This window comes from Mirounga angustirostris, unplaced genomic scaffold (genome assembly GCF_029215605.1).
Source record: "Mirounga angustirostris isolate CCGP_5_RB_7025 unplaced genomic scaffold, mMirAng1.0.hap1 SCAF_13, whole genome shotgun sequence".
Classification (NCBI taxonomy): domain Eukaryota; kingdom Metazoa; phylum Chordata; class Mammalia; order Carnivora; family Phocidae; genus Mirounga; species Mirounga angustirostris.
In genome coordinates this window covers 20,246,438-20,268,079 of record NW_026991721.1, presented here as the reverse complement: position 1 = coordinate 20,268,079, position 21,642 = coordinate 20,246,438, and the positions used below count along the sequence as shown (strand labels likewise).

At 38.1% G+C, this 21,642-nt stretch overlaps 1 protein-coding gene across 2 annotated transcripts in view; it reads right to left on the bottom strand.

The window, feature by feature from the left end:
• The window catches only part of LRRC4C (leucine rich repeat containing 4C), a 156,273-nt gene that overhangs the window by 2,298 nt on the left and 132,333 nt on the right, over positions 1 to 21,642 (bottom strand). The gene's annotated exons all lie outside the window — the stretch shown is intronic.

Below are 21,642 nucleotides of genomic sequence, written 5' to 3'. Positions count from 1 at the left end.
GTTTACCAACCAAGTATGACTTGAATACATGAGGACAAACGAGATGTACTCCACCAGAAGGTTCAATGGCCAGACCAGATTGGAAAAATTCAGAAAATAAGATTTGGGGCTATACCCAACAAGCTAAAAGCTCCCATGCAAAATCAGTTAATAGCTGATATTTTATTGAGAGTTCTTCTATGTGCCAGGCACCATGGGCTATAGACTTCACAAACAATCCTATCCAGGAATAGCTATATAATTTGCAGGGCCCAGTGCCAAATGAAACTGGGGGATGGCTTCTTAAAAATTATGAAGCATTTCAAATCTGTAACAACAGAGCATTAATCAAGCATGGGCCCTTTTGTGAATGGGGCCCTTTTCAATTTCATAAGTTGCGTGGATTGATCCTTTCTCTTCCTTACAGCACTTCTCTGAGTTAGGGACTTCTATAGTCTCCATTTCCAAAATGAAGATGTTTAATCACAGGGAAACTAACATGCCTTAGGTCACAAAGTTCATAAGTACAGAACCAGGACTCACACACTCATCTGATTGGTCCAAGAGCATATGATCTCAAATACTCCATGAAAACGTTTCTGGGAGAATGATGGCAAAGGTAAAATATTTTTTTCATGATTAGTTTCTCTAAAATACCTTTTTGTGGGGGTGACCTCAGCTGTAAACCCTGGCAACTTGACTTATAGCACCTGTGAAGATACACTGAAACTATGGCATACACAAATGTACATAAACTTTTAGAGATTTTCAAATACCCAAACTCATTATAATATAGCAACTGCTGCCTATAGGCAGACATACCACAAATTAAATCATTTCTATGAAACATAACTTTTACGTACAGAAGATACCTTAGTATAACAGAAAAATTATGTCTTGTACCCCTACTCTCACTGATTTTAAGTAGATTTGTGGGAAGGGGAATAAAATAACTCACTTTCTGCATCTCTTCTGACACAAGAAGAAATTTTAAAGGAGCTTGGGTTACCCAGTGTATGTCCCACTCTTATCATGCATTGGGTACTTGTATAATGACTTTTAAATCTCTCATCTCAATAAACAGTGTCTCTTCTATGAATCTCTTGGAAACAAACAAAGGAAAAAAGGGATGGGGAATCACTACATTCTAATTCAAAAAGGCACTAATTTAGTACTTATTATGTGTCACCTTGGACAACTTACTAATCTCTCCATGACACATCCTCCTCACTTGCAAAATGGGAATGATAATAGTACATAACCCCTGTGTTGTTGTGAGGATAAAATTAGTTAATGCAGATAAAGCCCTTAGAATAATGCTTCCCACATGGTAAAAACTCAGTAATGTTAGATATTATTATTACTGTCCATGCTGTTTCCCTTACCCAGACATCTTGCTGAGTACCAGGCATATAAAGATGAAGAATATCATCCTTACCCCTGAGGAAACGATAGTTCAGAAGGTGAGACAGATAGGTAAGCAGATGAATTACAATAGTATATATTCACTGGTATGAGACCCAGCCACACTGGGACAAAGGCACTGATGTCAGATGAGCTCAGTCTGTGCTGGTAAATCAGAGAATTTTCAAAGAAGAGGATCATCTGATCTAGGTTTTCTAGAAGAAGTTGATTTAAAAAAAAAAAAAAGGAAAGAAGAGCATTTTAGGCAAGAACCATCTTGAACCAAGACAAGGACCCATGAAAGATGCTAGTACATCCAGGGACCAGTAAACAGTTCCCTGTGGCATGAGAACGGAGGGCCTGGCAAAGAGACTTAGTTCTTTCTTCGGGGCTGTAGCAGCGCTAGACTGACTTTTCACACCACCTCGTACTATGATCGTTAGTCCCTGGTTCTGTTTCTCCCACTAGCCTGTGAACACCATGAGGACAGAGGCCATGTCTGATGGTTTTTCTCACTTGTCACACTGTAGGCACTGGATAAAAAGGCTGTTGTGTATGTGCAGAAACAGTTACTATCTAGTTACAACTCTGTGTATGTGTAGTGATAGGCACTAATATAGTAATCATGACTTTCTATCTTCTGTATTTTCTTTTTTCTTTCTTTCTTTCTTTCTTTCTTTCTTTCTTTCTTTCTTTCTTTCTTTCTTTCTTTCTTTCTTTCCTTTTTCTTTCCTTCCTTCCTTCCTTCCTTCCTTCCTTCCTTCCTCCCTCTCTCTTTCTTTTTTCATCCTTTCTTTTAAGAGAGAGAGAGAAAGAGAGAGCTCACCAGTGGGGGGCGTGAGAGGCAGAGGGAGAAGGAGAGAGAGAATCTTAAGCAGACTCCACACCCAGCATGGAGCCTGATGCAGGGCTCCATCTCACGACCCTGAGATCATGACCTGACCCGAAATCAAAAGTCTGGACGCTTAACCAACTGAGCCACTCAGGTGGTCCTATTTTCTGTATTTTCTTATGTTTTGGTATCTGGGGCCTTGTTGTTCCAGAGAGACCCCTCCACGGGCTAGCCAATTCTTAGAGATAGTAAAAGACTTGCCCGCAAGCATGCCTTTCATATGCAAACCAATCAATCTGAAGCCTATACCCCGACCACCTTCTTTATCAGGATCTCACAGGGCTAGCCAATTACCAGCCTGCTTACCCTGACTTCTCTTGCTTTTTCTCACAAACCATGATAAAGGCTCTTGCTCAGATTTTCCCTTGCTCCCTGTACCCCCCTGACTGACCCTGGTGCTTCCTTGTGTGGCCCCCATGTGGCATGGCATGCTCTCTCCTCTTGGGAATTGTGAGTAAAAAAAAAAAAACACACAAAAAAACTTCAATGACGATTGCCTCCTGATTTGTCTCATCATACAGAAATAATAATAAAATCTACATTTTAAAACAACTAATCACTAAATAATGGGGCCCTGCTCATTTTATTAATCTTGTTGATGGCTTTATAGGTCTATTCTATTGTCCCATTTACACTGTGACAACAATATGATTGGTAGGCTTCTCACCCTGAGCTAGATTAGGAGTTATTTTTTATTGTAAATTTAAACATGACCTTAAAAACCCTTGTAGATTTCCACTTTAAATAGAACCCTACTTAAATTTCCAGTAACACAACCACTGAAAATTTTTATTCATATGATTTGGTGTAGTTTTACATTTGCTCCCCTCTCTCCAACACACAATTTTTAGGTAATTGGGCATTTAGAAAATAGCACATAAAATTTCTGATACATTAACTGATGGGTGTTTTTAGGATTGGGGTCCCAGGGTCCTGCTCCTCTAGTTCACCTCCCATCTCCCACCCTATGACTCTCAGAATCCTAGGGTCTCTGGCAATAGAGATATAGAAAAACAACTGATTGACTGGACATAGCACAAAAGTGAAGAAGCTAAGTCATTTGCTTAAGATAAGCCATTTGCTATCCTTTTCTCCTTAAAATAAGACATAGCAATGGGAGCCATGTTCCATGGTCAAGGGAGAAGGCTCTGGTAAAGACTTGCTAAATTTAAATACCTGCTTAAACCTCCATGTCTCTACAACTGGAAAAGTTATTTCACTTCTCTTTACTTTCCTGCCTGTAAAAGAGAAACGCCACTGTCATCTACTCAAAAGGCTTTTGTTAGCAATATCACATTATATATATATCATATATACATATATATGTATATATAGTAAGTTTATATATAAACTTACCAGCTCATAATAAGCAATATATAATAAATATTTAAAACATATTCAAACTAAAAATAAAGTGATGGGACGCTCAGTTTCTTCCTCTTATATAAGATAGGAATAACACTTATATCTATTATTCAAAGTTATGGTAAGGATTAACTGCAATGATCAGAAGCATGCTTTCATATGCAAATCCAATACATTGCAATTAATTGTAGAGTGCATGTGTCTCTTCCTTTTCAATTCCCAGGCTGTCTTATTTTCTATTTCTTGCTTACTTCAAGGTCTTCCTGCTATTGCTATTAATGAGATTTCCTATAAATCAGTCATAAGTAACAATTTATGAATTATAGCTGGTTCAAAGGTAATTTATAACCCACAGAAAATAATGCTTGGTACATGCACTGAATCGAATAAACTACTATCAACAAAAGGTTTTCTATTTTAAAATCTAAATTATGTTACTTTACATTTAAAGCTATGTTTCAACACCTCTTTCATAAGATGTTTTTATCACATCAAAAAGAAATCAATTTTAAGGTACGCACTATCCATTATAATGTCATCTGACAGCATTTACAAATGGACCTGTATGGGTTTTGGATTAAACTGTAATACTTTTAGCCTTGTCCCAGAGGATATTCTGACTTTGTCAACAGACCTTTCTTCTTTCCCTACCCACGCTTCAGTGCACTGAGATACAGGGGGTGGTTTATTTAGCACAGTATCATTGCTCAGTTAGCATAACTGGGTCTAGGTATTGGAACTAGTTTGGAGCCAGGTAAAAGAAAGGTGAATTTATTAGCCACAACTACTCTCCCCCACAGAACACACACTCACACTCACATGTATCTGCGACAAAACCCCTAAATACTGAGAACCAAGACCACTTGCCCCACACTCAGCCTGGACACAGAGACCTCCAAACCATACCTTTCTGTTGACATAATCATGATTTTGCTCTTCCATTGTCTTTATTAGCATCTCTATCTTTGGGGACTCTCCTGTCCAAGCAAATGGTTTCATTGTCCCTCTAGGAACCTGCCCAAAGATCCAACAGTTCTTTCATAGAAAGCATCTAATGGCAGTCTATACTTAAGATTCTTTGAATCTCTCGCCTCACTTTGCTGTTTTCACAAATCTTGGATGGCTGTACCATAATTTTTACTCTCTCCTAATCAACCTCCCACAGTGAAACTCCTCTCAAATCAGACTTCCAATTCTCCATAAATTCTGTCCTAATCTTCACCACTCTACTAACAGATACTCCCATACCTTTGTGAGATGGTGACCTCCCTTAACAGAGTAAGAAATAAACTCGCTCTGTCTTTTCAACAGGTTGTGTTGGGAGACAGCTTTTAACAGCACTAAGTATGGATTATTCGTTTAAATTATGCTTGAACCTCTCTTTCTCTCTTTCTTCACATTTGTTACCTACTCAACATCCTCATCCCTTATTCTTTCCCTAGAACATTTTGTTCAGGAATCTTCACTCCCATCCTAAAAAAAAAAAAAAAAAATCACAAAACTATATTATCTGCTTTGGAAGAGACTGACCCAGGACTGCTGGGTAAACAGAATTTGGTTGAAGGTAGGGCTAGCCAAATTTTTCCTGTAAAGGGCCAGATAGTAAATATTTTAGGCTTTGCAGGCCATATGGTCTCCTGTTGTAACTACTCTATTCTGCCATTGTAGCCTAAATGAATGGATATGGTTCTGATTAAACTTACTATGGGCACTGAAATTTGAATTTCATACCATTTTCACATGTCTCAAAATATTATTCTTTTTTTTAAAAGATTTTTTATTTATTCATTTGAGAGAGAGAGAGCAAGCACAAGCAGGGTGGAGGGTTAGAGGGAGAGAGAGAAGCAGACTCCCCGCTGAGCAGAGAGCCTAATGCAGGGCTGGATCCCAGGACCCTGGGATCATGACTTGAGCTGAAGGCAGATGCTTAACTGACTAAGCCACCCAGGTGCCCCTCAAAATATTATTCTTAACATTTTTTTCTATTTAAAAATTCTAGAACATTCTTAGCTTCCAGGGCTAATTTGGACTAATTTGCTGAGCTCTTGTCTAAACAAATATTGGTTGCACCATTTCTGTTGTTAGAGACTGAATAGGTCTGGACATATGACACAATTTGGCCAATGAGATGTGAGAAGAAATCAGCTGAGGGGTTCAGGAAATTTTTTTTCTCCCACTAAAAAGAAGAAAAACATGGGGAAGAAATAGTTCTTTATTCTGTTTCTGGGTATTGTTGTGAGTGTAAGATGCCTAGAGTTGCTGAAGTCATCTTGTGGCCAAGAAAGGAGGAAGCCTAAGAATAAAGCAGTTATGCCAAGGAAGGAAAATGGAAAGAGGGGAAGAATTTGTATTTTTGATATTCGTGATGGACAGCTGAATTAATGAATCCTGTCACTATCTTTCCTCTATATTTTCTTAATATTTAAAATATTCAATTCCTTACAGTATAAACAATTACTTTTTCCTGGTTACTTACAGTGAAACCTATCTCACATATTCATTCTCCTTTCTCCCTCTTCCCTTGCCTCCCTCCCTCTCTCTTTTTTTCTCTCACGATCTCCCCACTTCTGGAACCAATAGCAAAGAAATAAGTAAGACAGTAGAAAAATTCTGATTTCTTGTACCATTATAAATTTGAGACCTACCAAAGGAAACAATGTAAACTGAGGCAACATGAACTGCTTGTCAGAAAGGAGGTGAGGCTCATCCCTATCATGCTAAAAGGCTTTCCATTACAGTCATTTCTCTGGATAACTCTTTCAATTTTAAAGAGTGCTAGAATACACCGGAGAAGGAAAAACAACACCTCAAATAATACCATTATCAAAGATAGCTTACCTCTCCAAATCAAAATTATTCTATAAATATTTTCTAATATAATTCACTTTTTCCCAACTGAAACCCAATTTTATAAGTCTGTTGAGTTTTCTCTACTCCATATATAATATTATGTAGCTCTGCAGATTTTCAGGGAGAAGAAAATTTTTGTAACTGTGCCTAGGGCTGACCCTCTAGGCAAATGTAATGGAAATGATATAACATTTAAATGGCTGTAAACCAGGACTCAACCTGTCAAGTCAACAGGAGGTTCTTTGGCTGAACATACAGACCTGGCAATGTTTCCAGAAAATTATAAGAAATTGAGCTGAAGAAGAAGATGATGATGATGACACCCGAGTCTGCATTTTCATTTTTCTCAAAGACTTAATCTGATTTATATAAAATAATACATATTTTGGGATTCAGAGGTGACACAATTGTAGTACCAGGTGAAAAGAAACAGCGAGTAGAGAGAACTATGTATTGAAAAGAAAAGGAAAAAAAAAGCATGTGGCCAGCATGTTGCATTGTTTGGACAGTATAGTCAGGAGTATAAGAATGAAATTGGCCAGGACTTCTAGAACATCATAATCTCATTGGAGCTATAATACAATTGTACAAATTCATATAAAAAATAAAGAAGTGTACATATAGGTGTCCTGGGTACTAACGCAAACCAACATATTCAATATTTAAATGCCATAAAGGGTTGTCAGAAGTCACAGACAATCAGGGAAAGTTTTAAGAAGAGGATTCAGGATTGTATGTAGGTCTTTTTTTTTTTTAATGTTATGTTAATCACCATACATTACATCTTTAGTTTTTGGTGTAGTGTTCCATGATTAATTGTTTGTGAATAACACCCAGTGCTCCATACAGAATGCGCCCTCTTTAATACCCATCACCGGGCTAACCCATCCCCACACCCCCCTCCCCTCTAGAACCCTCAGTATGTAAGTCTTTAAGGGGACATAAACTTGCATTGAGTCAGGGTGGTGGTGGAGGAGGTAAGAGATTACTTAAAAAAGCAGAGGAGTAGGAGCATGAAATGAAGGAAAACTGACTTCTTGGAAGCAGAAGGCTAATGCTGCAGAATTTAGATGGTTGAGTTGGCCCAACTGAGGGGCGCTGCAAGCCTGGTGGAAGTTTGGATTGCTTCAATAAAGAGACTTAGGAAGAAACCACAATCCCCTTAGGCAGGAAAAGGTTTGATGAGAGAGCACGGTGTATAAAAGTATGATCTGCCCTTGTGTGTAAAAGAAATTGGAGAGAGGAATGGTTGATGGAAAAGTCCTGTGACTTCAATAATCGACATCCCTAGCATTACTTTAAAACTGAATGAAACTGATCCTCAATCTGATGATCTGATAACTGAGATGTGTACAGGTTGAAATTAATTAGCCCTAGGGCGCCTGGGTGGCTCAGTTGGTTAAGCGACTGCCTTCGGCTCAGGTCATGATCTTGGAGTCCCAGGATCAAGTCCCACATCGGGCTCCCTGCTCAGCAAGGAGTCTGCTTCTCCCTCTGACCCTCCTCTCTCTCATGCTCTCTGTCTCTCATTCTCTCTCTCTCAAATAAATAAAATCCTAAAAAAAAAAAAAAAAAGAAATTAATTAGCCCTAGCTGAAATCCTGTAGAGCATGAAATACCAGTGAAGGCAAAATCAGCTTCTGTATGTGGTCACATTAAAAAAATATATCACTGTACACAGGGATTGGGGTATGATTTTCGGAAACTCTGATGTGCATGTCAGGAGAGAGGTATCTCTGATTTCTGGCACTGCTCTGCTCTGTAAATGGCACACAAAGGACTACTAAACACACATTCAGTTTTGGTTCCCTAATGAAATGCTATACTTTCCAACTTGAAACAATGCTTAAGCACAGAAAGAGCCAGAAACTTATATTAGCAAAACTTAGAGGAACAAAAACCAGATTGAGAATAGAATGAGGAGGGTTGGAAGGTTGGCTTAGTATTACTGACTGATCTTCGGCAAATTGGCTTCCTCCATGTTGCCCCTTTCTAAATGGGAGTGATGGTAATAACATTAATAAATAGACATTGAAAGGATTACTTGAATTAAATGCCATAGCATCTACTAAAAACAAATCCCCAAACCTGTCTCTGCACCTCCCAAATGCCACTAACACACAGCCAGTTAGTTGTTCAATGCAAAAACGTTAAGAATCTTCCTTGACTTTTCTTTTTCTTTATTAATATCCAGCACAACACTATTCACGTGACTTACTAAAATATAACTGGATCCATCTACTTTTCCCTTTGACCCTTTCTAGGCCAAATCATCTTCATTTCTAACTTGGACCACTGAAATACCTTCTGACCAGTTTCTCTACTTTGGCAATTGCCTCACCTCACCTCTCCATACACATTTAAAGTGAATTTTTAAAATATCAGTATGTTCGGGCGCCTGGGTGGCTCAGTCGTTAAGCGTCTGCCTTCGGCTCAGGTCATGATCCTGGGGTCCCGGGATCGAGTCCCACATCGGGCTCCCTGCTCGGCGGGAGGCCTGCTTCTCCCTCTCCCACTCCCCCTGCTTGTGTTCCTGCTCTCGCTGTCTCTGTCAAATAAATAAATAAATAAAATCTTTAAAAAAAAAATATCAATATGTTCATGTCATTCTTCCGTTGAAATGCTCCTATTAGCTCCATATCATTTTAGAGCAAAATGCAAACTGTTTTGGTCCCCAAATCAAAATCATCTGATACCTGCCTGCATCTCGGACCTTTCAACTTCTCTTCACCCCCCTTCTCTCTTCAACCACATTGGACTTCCTTGGGTCCTCAAATGCTGCAAGCATTGTCCTCCCTCAGGACCTTTGCAGTAGGGTCCCCTCTGCCTGCACCACATGTCCTTTGATTTTTGCATGGTTGGTTTTCCTTGTCCTTCAGAACATCCCTTAAATTTTTCCTTTTCAGGAAGTTTTTTCTTGACCATCCAGCCTAACGAAGCACCTCTACCACTCTCAATTGCATCACCATATTTAATTTCCACTATATACTTATTATTGGTATTTTTCTCATATACTTAGATGCTTATTTTCTTACTGCCTGTCTCATCTGAGTGGAATATTAAGTTCCACAGAGCAGAGATTTGTTTGCCCTATTCAGTAGTTTTCACCTGGATTAATGTTCATCAAATATTTGCCAAATGTATGAATGAATAAATAAATGAATAAACTGGTGTCTAAGCAGCCTGTAGATAGTTAAGGCTATAAATTCATTGAGGACCTAAATGATGTCACATTCACTAATTGATCCCTAGCATCTAGTAGAGTCCAACTCACACAGTAGGAATTTCATCAATTTCTGAAATGTTTGTCTAGTTTTTAACTATTTTCACAGAAGTCCTTCCTACAAAGAAAAGCTGGGGAGCACAATGCAATAAAAAGTTCATTTCATTGTTTTCAAGCTCTCTTTTCTATTTTGTTTGTTTGTTTGTTTTCAGGGGAAGGCTTCCCTATTTCTTTCTTTATTATTGTCAATAGCAGTCCTGTTTAAGTTTGGCCAAACAATGCCCTCTGCTGTATGTGCCTAAAATAACATGATTGCCTTGAAATTCTAATGTAGATAATGCATAAGTTGTTCTCCTGATTTCATTCTTCACATAGCACCTACTTGTACATCAGAGGTAGGGAGGTTTTGCTCAGTTTCCAGGTCACTCCATTGGATCAGAGCACTTAGAACAGAGAACAAGAATTTGTATGGCACAAAGTAAAGTAATCTTCAAATCCCCCTTTAAAATGGAAGAGCTTCTTGATCATCACGTTTCTGCTTCTGGAACTCATTTGAACTATTAATTAGAAAATCCATGGGTGAAAAAAAGACCTCCTAATTCTTTTGTCACAATCCAAAGGAACAAGATGGAATAGGCAAGGGGTTATTGTAAGTGGTCGCAGCTCCAACTTTGTCTTAGCTACAAAAAAGTCAAATCTACTTTATGTTAGAAAAGCAGACCCAGAAATATAGCCAATGACTTGGAAAGGCTAAAAATAAAATTAATTTGTTTTTTCCTGCTTGTTTAGTCTCACATGATGCAAGAGAGATAAACATACCTGGCATGAAGTTTCTGGCTGGTTATGAGTCCTTTTGAGCATACTCACTTTTTGATGTTTATTATTTATGAAGAAATGAAATATAGATGACTGACTTGTTCCTCAAATTTAAGGGTGGAATTTGAAGTGTTCAGGGATATGTTTGTATTTTTATGATAGATGTTTGCTCTGTTGGTTTTGTGAAATGAATAACCAAAGAAAAATCTTGCAACCTCAAGCTCCATATACTGCTTGATATTTCATTCTTCAGGAAATGAAATGACTGTCCCAATTATCAGAAATGCCTGAATTCTCCTTTGCACTAATATTTTTAAGTCTAGATCCTACCAATACATAAAAACTTCACTTCTCTGCTTTTCTTTTTCATTCTTTCTCTTTTCTCAGGTTCAGGGCCACAACATGATTAATACATGTTATTTTTTATCTCTAAAATTGGCCTTTTCTTCTTATATTTTCCTGGCAGAGATCTACGCAGTTAACACTTTGCAGATTTAGTGTATCGAGCCCCAGGAACCTAGACAATCACAGTTCAAGAAAACAGAACCCACCAATAGTTTCCATTTGCTTAGAGAATAAAGCCTACATCCCTTACTGCCTCTACCCACTAGATGCCAGTAGCACCCCCAGTTGTGAGGATCTAGTGTCTCCAGACATTGCCAATGTCCCCTGGAGGGCAAATTTGCCCTCTTAAAAACTACCGCCTTAGTGTGACACACAGGACACTCCATGATGCTGTGCCATACTGCTTTTCCAGTCTTATCTCCCACTGTTCTCCATAATACAGTCTAGGCTGCAGTCTGTTCCTGATTCTAAAAATATGCCTCCTACTTCTCCTCTTCAGAGCTTTGTTCCTGTTTTTCCCATTGCCAGGAATGTCCTACTCTGATTTCCCGGTCAAAATTGTACCCAATCTCAGAGCCAATTTTACAGTGACCATTTCTATTTGACCTTCAATGGTCTTACTGGCTGGGACTTATCTGTCCTTCCATAAGTGTCTGTAATGCTAAGACAATAACATTTATCAAATCTGTGTTTGAATCTAAATGTTTGGGTATGTATTCAACCTATTTAATCATAAGCTTCTGAAAGACAGGAACTGGATGATATCTAGGCATGCAGTAAATATTTGTTGAATTGCATTACTGCATGTAGCCCCCATTTTAATTCATAGTCAGGAGCCAGGATGATAAGCTAATTTTATAACAACAAATATCATATGAAGGTCCATTGATAAGACCTGTATGAGAACCAAAAAAGTTAAAATAGTATACAACTTAGTACAAATGATAAAGGGGGGGGGGTTCAGTAATTACTCCTTGCCCTCTCATGCACACAAAAATGTAAAAATAAATTCTGAAAAAGTAGATTGCCCCAAATCAGCATGTAAATGTGTGATTGAAAACAATAGACTAGGTAAAAATTTCTCTTTACCAGCAATAAGCTGTATCCTGAATATTACATCCAGACTACATGGCACATTGTAACATTATAGCTTTCATTATATATATATATATACATATATATATATATCTCTTTAGATAATATATGGCTTTCGTATATATATATATACATATATATGTATATATATATGAAAGAAGGAATGAAGGACAGAAAGAGGAAAGAAAGAAGAAAGAAAGAAAAAAGAAAGAAAAGAAAGAAAGAAAGAAAGAAACAAACAAAAAGAAACAAAAAGAAAATAAAAGAGGCTCAGGAAAAGGCTGGTACTTACCAACTACTTACGTAACTAAGTGAAGGCTAATGGAATATAGAGATTTTTTAAAAAATCAGAGATAAAAATGTGTGTAGTATCCATCTGTGAAAATGCCTAGAGGTTGGATACTCTGATTTATATACTGCATCATTGTGAGAATACACGATTTAATATATATAGAAGGATTTAGAACAGTGCCTGGTACATAGCGAATATTATATGAACATTTGTTGTTGTATTTATTGTTACTGTTATTTGTCTAGTCCCAGTGACAGCTGCAGTCCAATTATGGAGAATGATTGATACATAAGACAATTATAATCTGATGCTAAAGCAATTTGAATCATACAATTAAGTTTTCTTAGTTTGATTTCTCATCAACTGCCTTATTGAATTATAATGTTTTTCCATGAAAATGCATAGTTCAATCCAAAGGTTCCTAAGAAGCTCACGAATGGATTTTAAACCATTTATGAATCTCTTGAAATTACATGCAAATTTTTGTATAAATGTGGAGATTGTATATTTTTATAGGAAGATTATTCATTGGTTTTACATCATATTCTCAAGGAGATTTATGACTCCAAAAAAGTTTAAGTTCTACATAAAAAGATTTGACAGACTGAAGTACTTTAAGTGTCTGTTATAGTCTTAGCTATAATTTAACAAATTGGCATTCTGTTCTCTATATTCATTTCTTATGTATTTATAAGTGTGACTACAACTTTCTCATGATGAGCTATCCAAATCAAATTTCTGAGAGTACAAAACAAAGGACAAGACCCATGTCTTGAGCAAATACTTCAAGATGAATGTCCATTGGAAAAGGTCTTGGAATACTGTCTTCCCTCATGACAATGATCCTTGCCACATACATTAACACTGGTATGCAGGTGACAATTTGTCACTCCATGTCATTTTTTAAAGGAATTTGTGTCAATGTAAGAATCAGGATGCTGCATGATGAAATGAGGACTTCTCTGCTCCAGAACGATCCACCCCTCATTTAGCCATGGATTATTCCTTAAAGGAAAATTCACTGAGGTAGTGTAACTGAATTGTTAATGTTTATCTATCTCTTAGAATATTTTGGGTAGTTTTGACTGATGCCAAAAGAGAAAATATCATGGTTATTAATATTAATAAAGATCGTCTGTATAACAGGAGTAAATCAAAAAAGTAATATTCTGTTACAACTAATACAACCAAAATCCCAATAAGAATCTCCCCAAACACACAGAAACAAAATCTATTGTTGAATGAGGCTAAACTGCAGAAATTAGACACATGTTTTAGCCTCTCAGGATGCACAATAGGATGATTCTAGGCTTTTAGTTTGAAAAAGGGAAAAAAAAGCAGATAAAAGAGGCTGAACATTTCAAATTATGTTTAATCAAAGTATGAAAAATTATTTTTCTCATGACATTCTTCTATCAGTCCACAGAGGCTAATGATTATTCTTTTATATATTCATATTTACGTTAATATTTATATATTCTTACGTCCAGCTTAATGACAGGCAAGTAACTAAAGAAACTTTTGAAAATCTAACAAGTCCATCTTTAACATAAGCCCTTGGCAAGGCAGGTAGAGAAGGATTTGATTTCAGGAAGTTGGTAATGCCGTTAATGACCTTGCTTCCCATGCTTCCTTTGGATTGATGACTAGCTAGGAGGAGTTGAGAGCCATTAACCCTCAACTGCTCATTAATCCTTAGGAAATGCTCTGTGCAAGGTCATCGTTGCCTTTATAGGTTGAAAACAAACAAACCAACAATAGCATCCAAAAGGCATCTAGATTTTTATAATGAGTAATGCAATTTAAATTGCCATGCTTGGGAATCTGAAGAGAATAAATACATATAGAGAGTCATTCCTATTTTAAAATCACCTTCCAATGTTTTATCAAGTACTTTCTTCCCTGTTTATTATTAAACAGTACAAACCCCAAGTTTCCTAGACAGTAACCACACACACACACACACACATATATATAATCTCCCCAGGCAAAGTACTAATGATGTTTGGGATTCATTTCATAGTAGGATGTTGGGAAAGAGAACCAGTAAAGTCATTCCAGCTCTAATAATATATGCTTCCAAGTTTGGGTACCTACCAATACTGTGTGAACTTTCCTTGGGAGGGAATCCCTTCCACTCAGTAACTCCCCATCACTGATCATTTGAAACACTGTGCTGTGACAAGCCTAACATAAACAACAGTCATGAACCAATGCCAAACGTTGCACTGAGTAAGTGTGTAGGTGGTTGTGCAGATCATTAGAAGTAGCCTGGTAGTCAGAGGGAAGCAGGAAGGTGTGAACAGTCAGAGAAGGCTATGTGGACATGTGATTTAATAGGAGATACGGATTTGAATACGCACAGTTCTCAGTTCTTGACACTTAGGACCCAGTGTCTCCCTGATATCAGGTGTCTCACAGTATAGTGGGATTCATAAGGAGTACATAAGGGATCTAATATAGCAGAAAGTGCTAAACAAGAATGCACAGCATGTTCTAGGAGAACACAATAACTGAAGAAGAAAGAGAGAGAAGGGAGAGAGTTTGCTGGAGAAGAGGCATGTGATTGGTGGGGAACGTATGAAAGTGAACACGAATGTTGGGAAGAGAGGCACAAGGTGACTCCTATGAGGAATCTATACTAAAAACCAGTGGGAGAGAAGGTAGGATAAGCAAAATAATACCAGATTGTGATAAAGAGACAGAAAAACACCTTAAATTCTGTATTAAGTCATCAGATGGGTTGTAGGGACTTGATTTTTCTCCTTGTGTTGGAAGGAAATAGTATTATGGGAAGAGTATCTAAGGAAAAGCAAATTTGCAATAGTATGGAGCATGGCTAGTGAAGAGTACACTGTAAGGTCTGAAAGCCTACTGAGAAATTATTTCAATAGTTGAGGAATTAAGAAAAAAATGAGGGCCTGGACGAGGCTCTCCTTTTTAGCTAAAATATAGGTTGACACGACATTAAGATTTTCACATCTCTGCTCTACAATCCTTATGCCGTGAGACTCCCTTCATATTTCACCAACTTCCTTGATTCCTGACCCATGATTGGCTGCTCTGACGTCTGTATATTTCAGACTCTCTAAAACATCAGAGCAAACCTGCCCATCAGGTCCTGGCTCCTACTGAAGACCTCGGAGCCACCACCTGCCAGTTTTCAGCATGACTCAAGAGTTTAATAAATTCACCAAAATGACCCACAAAAACATGATAAGGAAACTCTCTTTAATTGAGTCTGTGTTTATGAGATCTGAGCAAGGGGAGGAAACAGAGTAGACTCCTTCTGTGATTTCCAGGCAACGTCCTTTAATCAGAATGCAGATAGCAGGGATGGCCTCTTAATTGGAACTGCAGCTGGTTTCAAGTAACCTCAACACTGTTAACATTGCATAATGACAAAAGCTTGGTGATGACATGTCAGATAATGGGAATGACTGTAATCAGTGATTTCTTTGTTTCCCCCTAATGACCGCAAAAGAGGGAATTATATGGCAGATGCAGACGTTTGGAAATTGGATTCTTAGTTATTTAGTTAAGGCAGTCCTCATTTTGCTTGCTGCCGTGTTACACATAGGTCATGCATACTGGCACCAAGTCCTCTCTTTTTTTGCACAGTTCTCTTATAACAGATTTGCTCTCAGTTACCATGGAACCTTGCAACATGAAGACTCCGTTCCAATACGAACAAGCTTTAGTTAACACAATACTGTGCAAAACAAGAACTCCGAGTATTATCTGATACTCATTGGCCTAAAACTCATCATTTCCAAAAACATACCGTGGAAAAAAAGATCAGGAAAATCCATGAAAAGCAATAAGGAACTGGATCCCCTATGGTATCTTAATGGAATAAGAAAGTAGGGATGCCTGTGCATGTCCCTATTTAAGTCATTAGTTAACTACTTTTTTCCTTGGTTTGGATAATGAAAATTACTTCTTGGTTATTTCTCCCACCATTTTTTTTTTTTTAATTCTCTAAAGGATGCATCCTAGAAAGAATAATCCAAATAAAAAAACACAGGGGTGATAGTCAGATCCTAATACAGATATCACAGATGGGTGACAACGATACAAACCACTTAAACGTTCTGTACCCTTCTGTAAAGTGAAGACAGAATGAATACCTGTTCCTCCCATGCCAAAGAAATACTGGAAAGGTAAGGTTTAATCAAAAATAGGTGTAACAAAAAGCAAAATCCACAAAATCAGGGTAAATTATGATACTCTTGTCACTCCTACACTCCCCAGCCCCACCCTTGAAGCTGCAACTGCCATGTGCACAGAAATGGAAGGTGGATAGAGATGTGGGCAAATCCTCAGATCAGTGGTTGGAAAACTACTGCCCATGGACAAAATCTGGCTCACCATCTCTTTTGTTTTTTGTTTTTTTCAATGAAGTTTTATTGGAATACTTCCACACCCATTCATGTATGTACTCTCTATGGCGGCTTTCACATTAAAGTGCAAAATTGTGTAGTTATGATGGACTATAAGGCTTGCAAAGCCCCAAATACTTACTTACTGACCCTCTACAGAAAGTCTGCTGACCCTGCTCTGGAGTCATGATTATAAAAATAATCCTTTTCTTATTCACTCCCTTCGACCCCAAAACTGCCAAGATGATCCATTAGGGCATTGCAGAAAAACAATAAATTTTTTTTTTTATAAGTAACTTTCATCTCAGAAATAAAAGAGATTCAGTTTTACTAATTTGGCAATGGTTCCAGATGTCACATAACATATGTGAGGACTCCTGAGCAAAAGAGGGAGTTCCATAACACAGAGGGGGAATCTGTGGTACAGTTACTTGTTCATAGGTTTTCAGCACTTGGTGACATACTACAATCTCTGTGGGTCTGGCTAAGTGGCTTCAGGGATTCTTTTATTCAGTTTCTACAAAAGAACTAACCCAAAATGGAGAAAGGAGCATAAAGGGAATCTTTCAAAGAGAACACAGAATGAATATTCTAATAATAAGGCAAACATAAGCACACCACAAGTAAAAATGGCAGAGCTAACATCTTCTCTCCTAGGATGAGCCTTTGAAGTCTTATGATGATTATATATTAAAAAAATTGTTCATTGTGATTAGTCTTGTATATGTATATACATGTATACATATATATAATCTTGTATATGTATATATGTGTGTATATATATATATATGAAAGTAAACATGAATATATATATATATATATGTATATATGTATATATGTATATATGTAACAATTATGCTCTCCAGCAATCATGTCCCATCCCACTCTTGTCCAAGCTGTTTACTCTTCTGGAATTCTTTAGATGCCCACCAACATCTCTGACTGATACATGGCTTCTTTTCAGTTCTTTCCTCCCATTTCACCCCACCCCACTAAAGCATATTGCTATGCAAAATCAATGCCTCCTCTGTGCCTGGGATTGAGAAACATATTTCTGCATGCCCCTTCGGATCCTGGGAGAATGACCTGGAAACAGGTCCGTAAAAGACAGACTGTGTAAGTACGCTCTGCTTCCTTCCTTTCCTCCCTCCCTGCTAAAAGTGTCTTCCTCTCACGATTTGTTGGAAAGATGAATTCAAATCTGCTGGGTGAAGCTTTAAAACTCGTGAATATAGAACCCAAATTAAGAATCATAGACTTTGAAAGTTTTAATTTTAAAAGGAACCCCAGAGACTCCACTTCCTCTTTCACTATATGGAGATCTGGTCAATAACTGAATCTCTTTTTCTTCACCTGCAAAGTGAGCATGATATTTTTTTGTCCCTCTTCTCTCATTACCAGGATAAGTTTAGATAGTTTATGAATTGTAAGATGACTTATAACTTATAAAACTATACATATTAGATAGACTTTGGAGACTGATCATTTTTTACTTTGAATCCATAGTCAAAAAACAAAAAATCAGAAAGGTGGAGGAGGGAGGGAGGCAGAAAGAGTAAAAACCACAACTCTCTATGTGGTAGATACTCTGTGTACTTTACATATGCTTTACTTAATCCTCATAACAACTTCATGAAGTAGATGCTGTTTGTAGCTTACTCCAAATCACACAATTAGTAGCTGATCTGGGTCTGTCTTGATACACCCTTTTAACCACTGCACCAGATGGATACACTTTCTACAGCTATGTTGATTTGGAGAAGCAATTTACTCTTTGGCAACTCATTTCTTTACTTTTCTTTTTTTTTTTTTTAAGATTTTATTTATTTATTTGACAGATAGAGACACAGTGAGAGAGGGAACACAAGCAGAGGGAGTGGGAGAGGGAGAAGCAGGCTTCCCGCATAGCAGGGAGCCTGATGCGGGGCTCCATCCCAGGACCCCGGGATCATACCTGAGCCGAAGGCAGGTGCTTAACGACTGAGCCACCCAGGCGCCCCTTGGCAACTCATTTCTAAAGGGATGAAGAAAACACCAGACTTACGGTGTACTGGCTACATTATTATAACTAATCTTAATGAAATACCGTTTCTTAGAAGTGCTCGTATTCATTATGTCTTTGCGAAACCAAGACAGAGCCTCTACGCACTACAATCAAGGCTTTTCAACCAGCCTGTTGTGGGATCTAGACTTCAACCACCAGGCCAAGATTCATTTTTCTTCCAGCACACTGCCTGGCAATGCATGTTGTGGGATCAACTAAGACAACCTAAATGTCAGTATCTAGCAAAATATCAGGCACACAGTAGGCACACAATATACAGTATTTTTTTTCCCCCTAATTAACTCTTTCTTTCTCTTGGAATATGATCAGCACAATGATTTTATGCTCCATTTAGAAGACTGAAAATCAGGACTGAGGAGAAAGAAACGTCAGTTCAGGTTGCCTAAATTAAGGAAAAGCCGTAGCTGGGGTGGAAATATGGACTGTGATATACAGCCTGCAAACTTTCAACTGGCAGCCAAGGGTTCCTTCTTACCACCATGTGCTTCCTTAGTAAACTTCACTCTCGATTCTTTTGTTTTTGAAGAAAAACATTTCCAGCTAGTAACACAATTACACTTATCAGAGCTCATTTTAGTATTATTGCATTTGTTAAATCTGAGTCCAAATTACTTCCTCATTGCTAATAAGAGAAGGGGGAGGAGGAACAGAGGAGGAGGGGCAAGGGGAGGAGGAGAAGGATGGAGGGAAAGAGGGTTTCCAGGGTTAAAGGAAGAGAAAGAGATATAGACACAGAGTAACAGGAAAACAGAGAGATAGCAACACTGCATGTAGCCTCAAGTCCAATGAATGTCAGTTAAACCCGCTGCCCACAGTTTCTATGGAAACCCCTTAAGTTAAGAGTGGAACACAGACATTTTTTGGACTGCAATTCACAAGCTGTTTATTTAATTATGATGAAACATGAGACTGTTAGGGACAATACTATTATCATACTGATAGCATTTAGAATTCAACGAATAGGTATGGCAAAATAAAAAGTTAAAAATGTGTCTTGTTTTTACAGGACTTCATACGCTATTTCCCACAGGCAAACCTCAAATTAGCCAAATGACATTCATTAAAAGGGAGTTCTTCAGAGGCCTCATGCTAATTATACCCCCCCATGCCCAGTGAACAAAACCAAGGTCACAGCATATTTTCAATTAAACCCAGGATAGCACCAGCTGGAAAAGCAAGCACATTATTACCCCCTAGATCATTTGTGAGCAATGAATAGGTCTCTGGTGTTTTTCTGTTTTGTAGATATTTGAATATGAAAATAAAGAAAATAGCTTCAGATTAGCTTTTGCCTTCCAAAATAAACAACCGCTTTTAGGGCATTACTCCTGGTGGCCCAAAGAAGAATGATTGGAAGCTATCACTTTTTTGTCCCTGATGATTGGAAAAGGTTTGCTTAGCCTTTAATTTGGCCACAGGGAACCATGTGATTGATGCACTCATTCATACTCTTGTTCCCTCACTAAAGGAACATGGAGTTTCCACCTACTATGTATCAGGCACTGTGGTAGGGACAAGGGAGGCAAGAAGATTAAACCCCAGTCCTTAGCTTAATTACAGACTTTTTAGAAGGGAATGCATTAATTTTACTGATAAATATTTATGGAGGGACAACTATGGCTCATAGGCATTAGACTGCAGAGATAATAAATCCAGGACCCTGCCTTCCAGGAGATTACAATTAAATGGAGACAAAAAGACACATAATCATAAGTCATAGAGCAAGGAGTCGGTGCTCCTGTCTACTGCCTCATGATATCTCGCTGTAGAGGTAGAAAAGCTACCTATGGATGTTGTGCTCCAGAAGGGAAATGTATTTATGCAATGGCATGATTGGCTGGTGCAAGACAGGGTGACGAGGGAGCTTTGGGAATATTTCTGTAGGAGAACCACAATTCCAGATCTGTCTATGAGCCACCCCTACCCTTATAAAATCTTTAGCCCATAAAATATAACTGAAGGAGGAGGCACTCACAAGAGAAATGAATCCCAAGGAGAGTCATCTCTGGTGTCAAGCTGGGAACATGAAGGCTGTTTCTAAGCTGGCAAAGAGAAACATACAAGAAATTTGCAAATATGACTCAGAGAATATGTCTTTTCTACTATACTGCAGCCTGTTTTTTGAAATTCAGTAGTGGTTTGCAGTAGCTGGGCTTCCCACAAGTTGCTCATGCTAGCAAAGCCAGTCGTTGCTGTTATTGGATTTGACAGTGTATAATGAGCCACTTCACATTAGCTGCTGTTGTGGTGTTCAGCATATTGTGGGAAAGATTTAGCATGAATCATCACCCACCTAGCTCTCCATTGTGGTCTCTATGCTGTAAACAGGCAACGTGTGTGCCAATCTAAAAAAACAAAAAAAATGAAAAAGCATCCATTAGAATAATTCAGTACATTTCTGGATCTGCTGCCACCAACATCACCACAGACAACACTGGTGACAATATTTATTGAATTGCCACTGTATTCTAACATTCTCCTGGGCAGAGAGCCAAGGCAGCTATTTTAACCACTGGCCGTTTGCAGCAATGCATGTGTTAATGCCAATGAAAAAATGCGTTTGGAGTCAGAAGACCTATTGTCTACACTTGGTTCTGACTTATCAGATGCATGACCTTCAACAAATCCCATTTCCTCTCTGATCTCCAGTGTGTTGACCAAAACCACGTCTTAAGATCAAAGGAGATAAAATATTTTGAATATGGGTAGGAAACAGTTAAACCGAACACACCAAATTACTAAAGTCAAATGGGATGCTAAGAGTTTGACATAGGCATGAGCTGTGAACACCAGCTGTTTCTTTTCCCGCATCCAAACACAAAAGAGATGCTAACATCTCCTCTTCCTCTCCATCCCGATTCCTATTCCCACCCCCTTTCCACACTCCTCTGGCAATGGCATATTAAAAATTAGAATCTGAGCTTGAGGGCCACA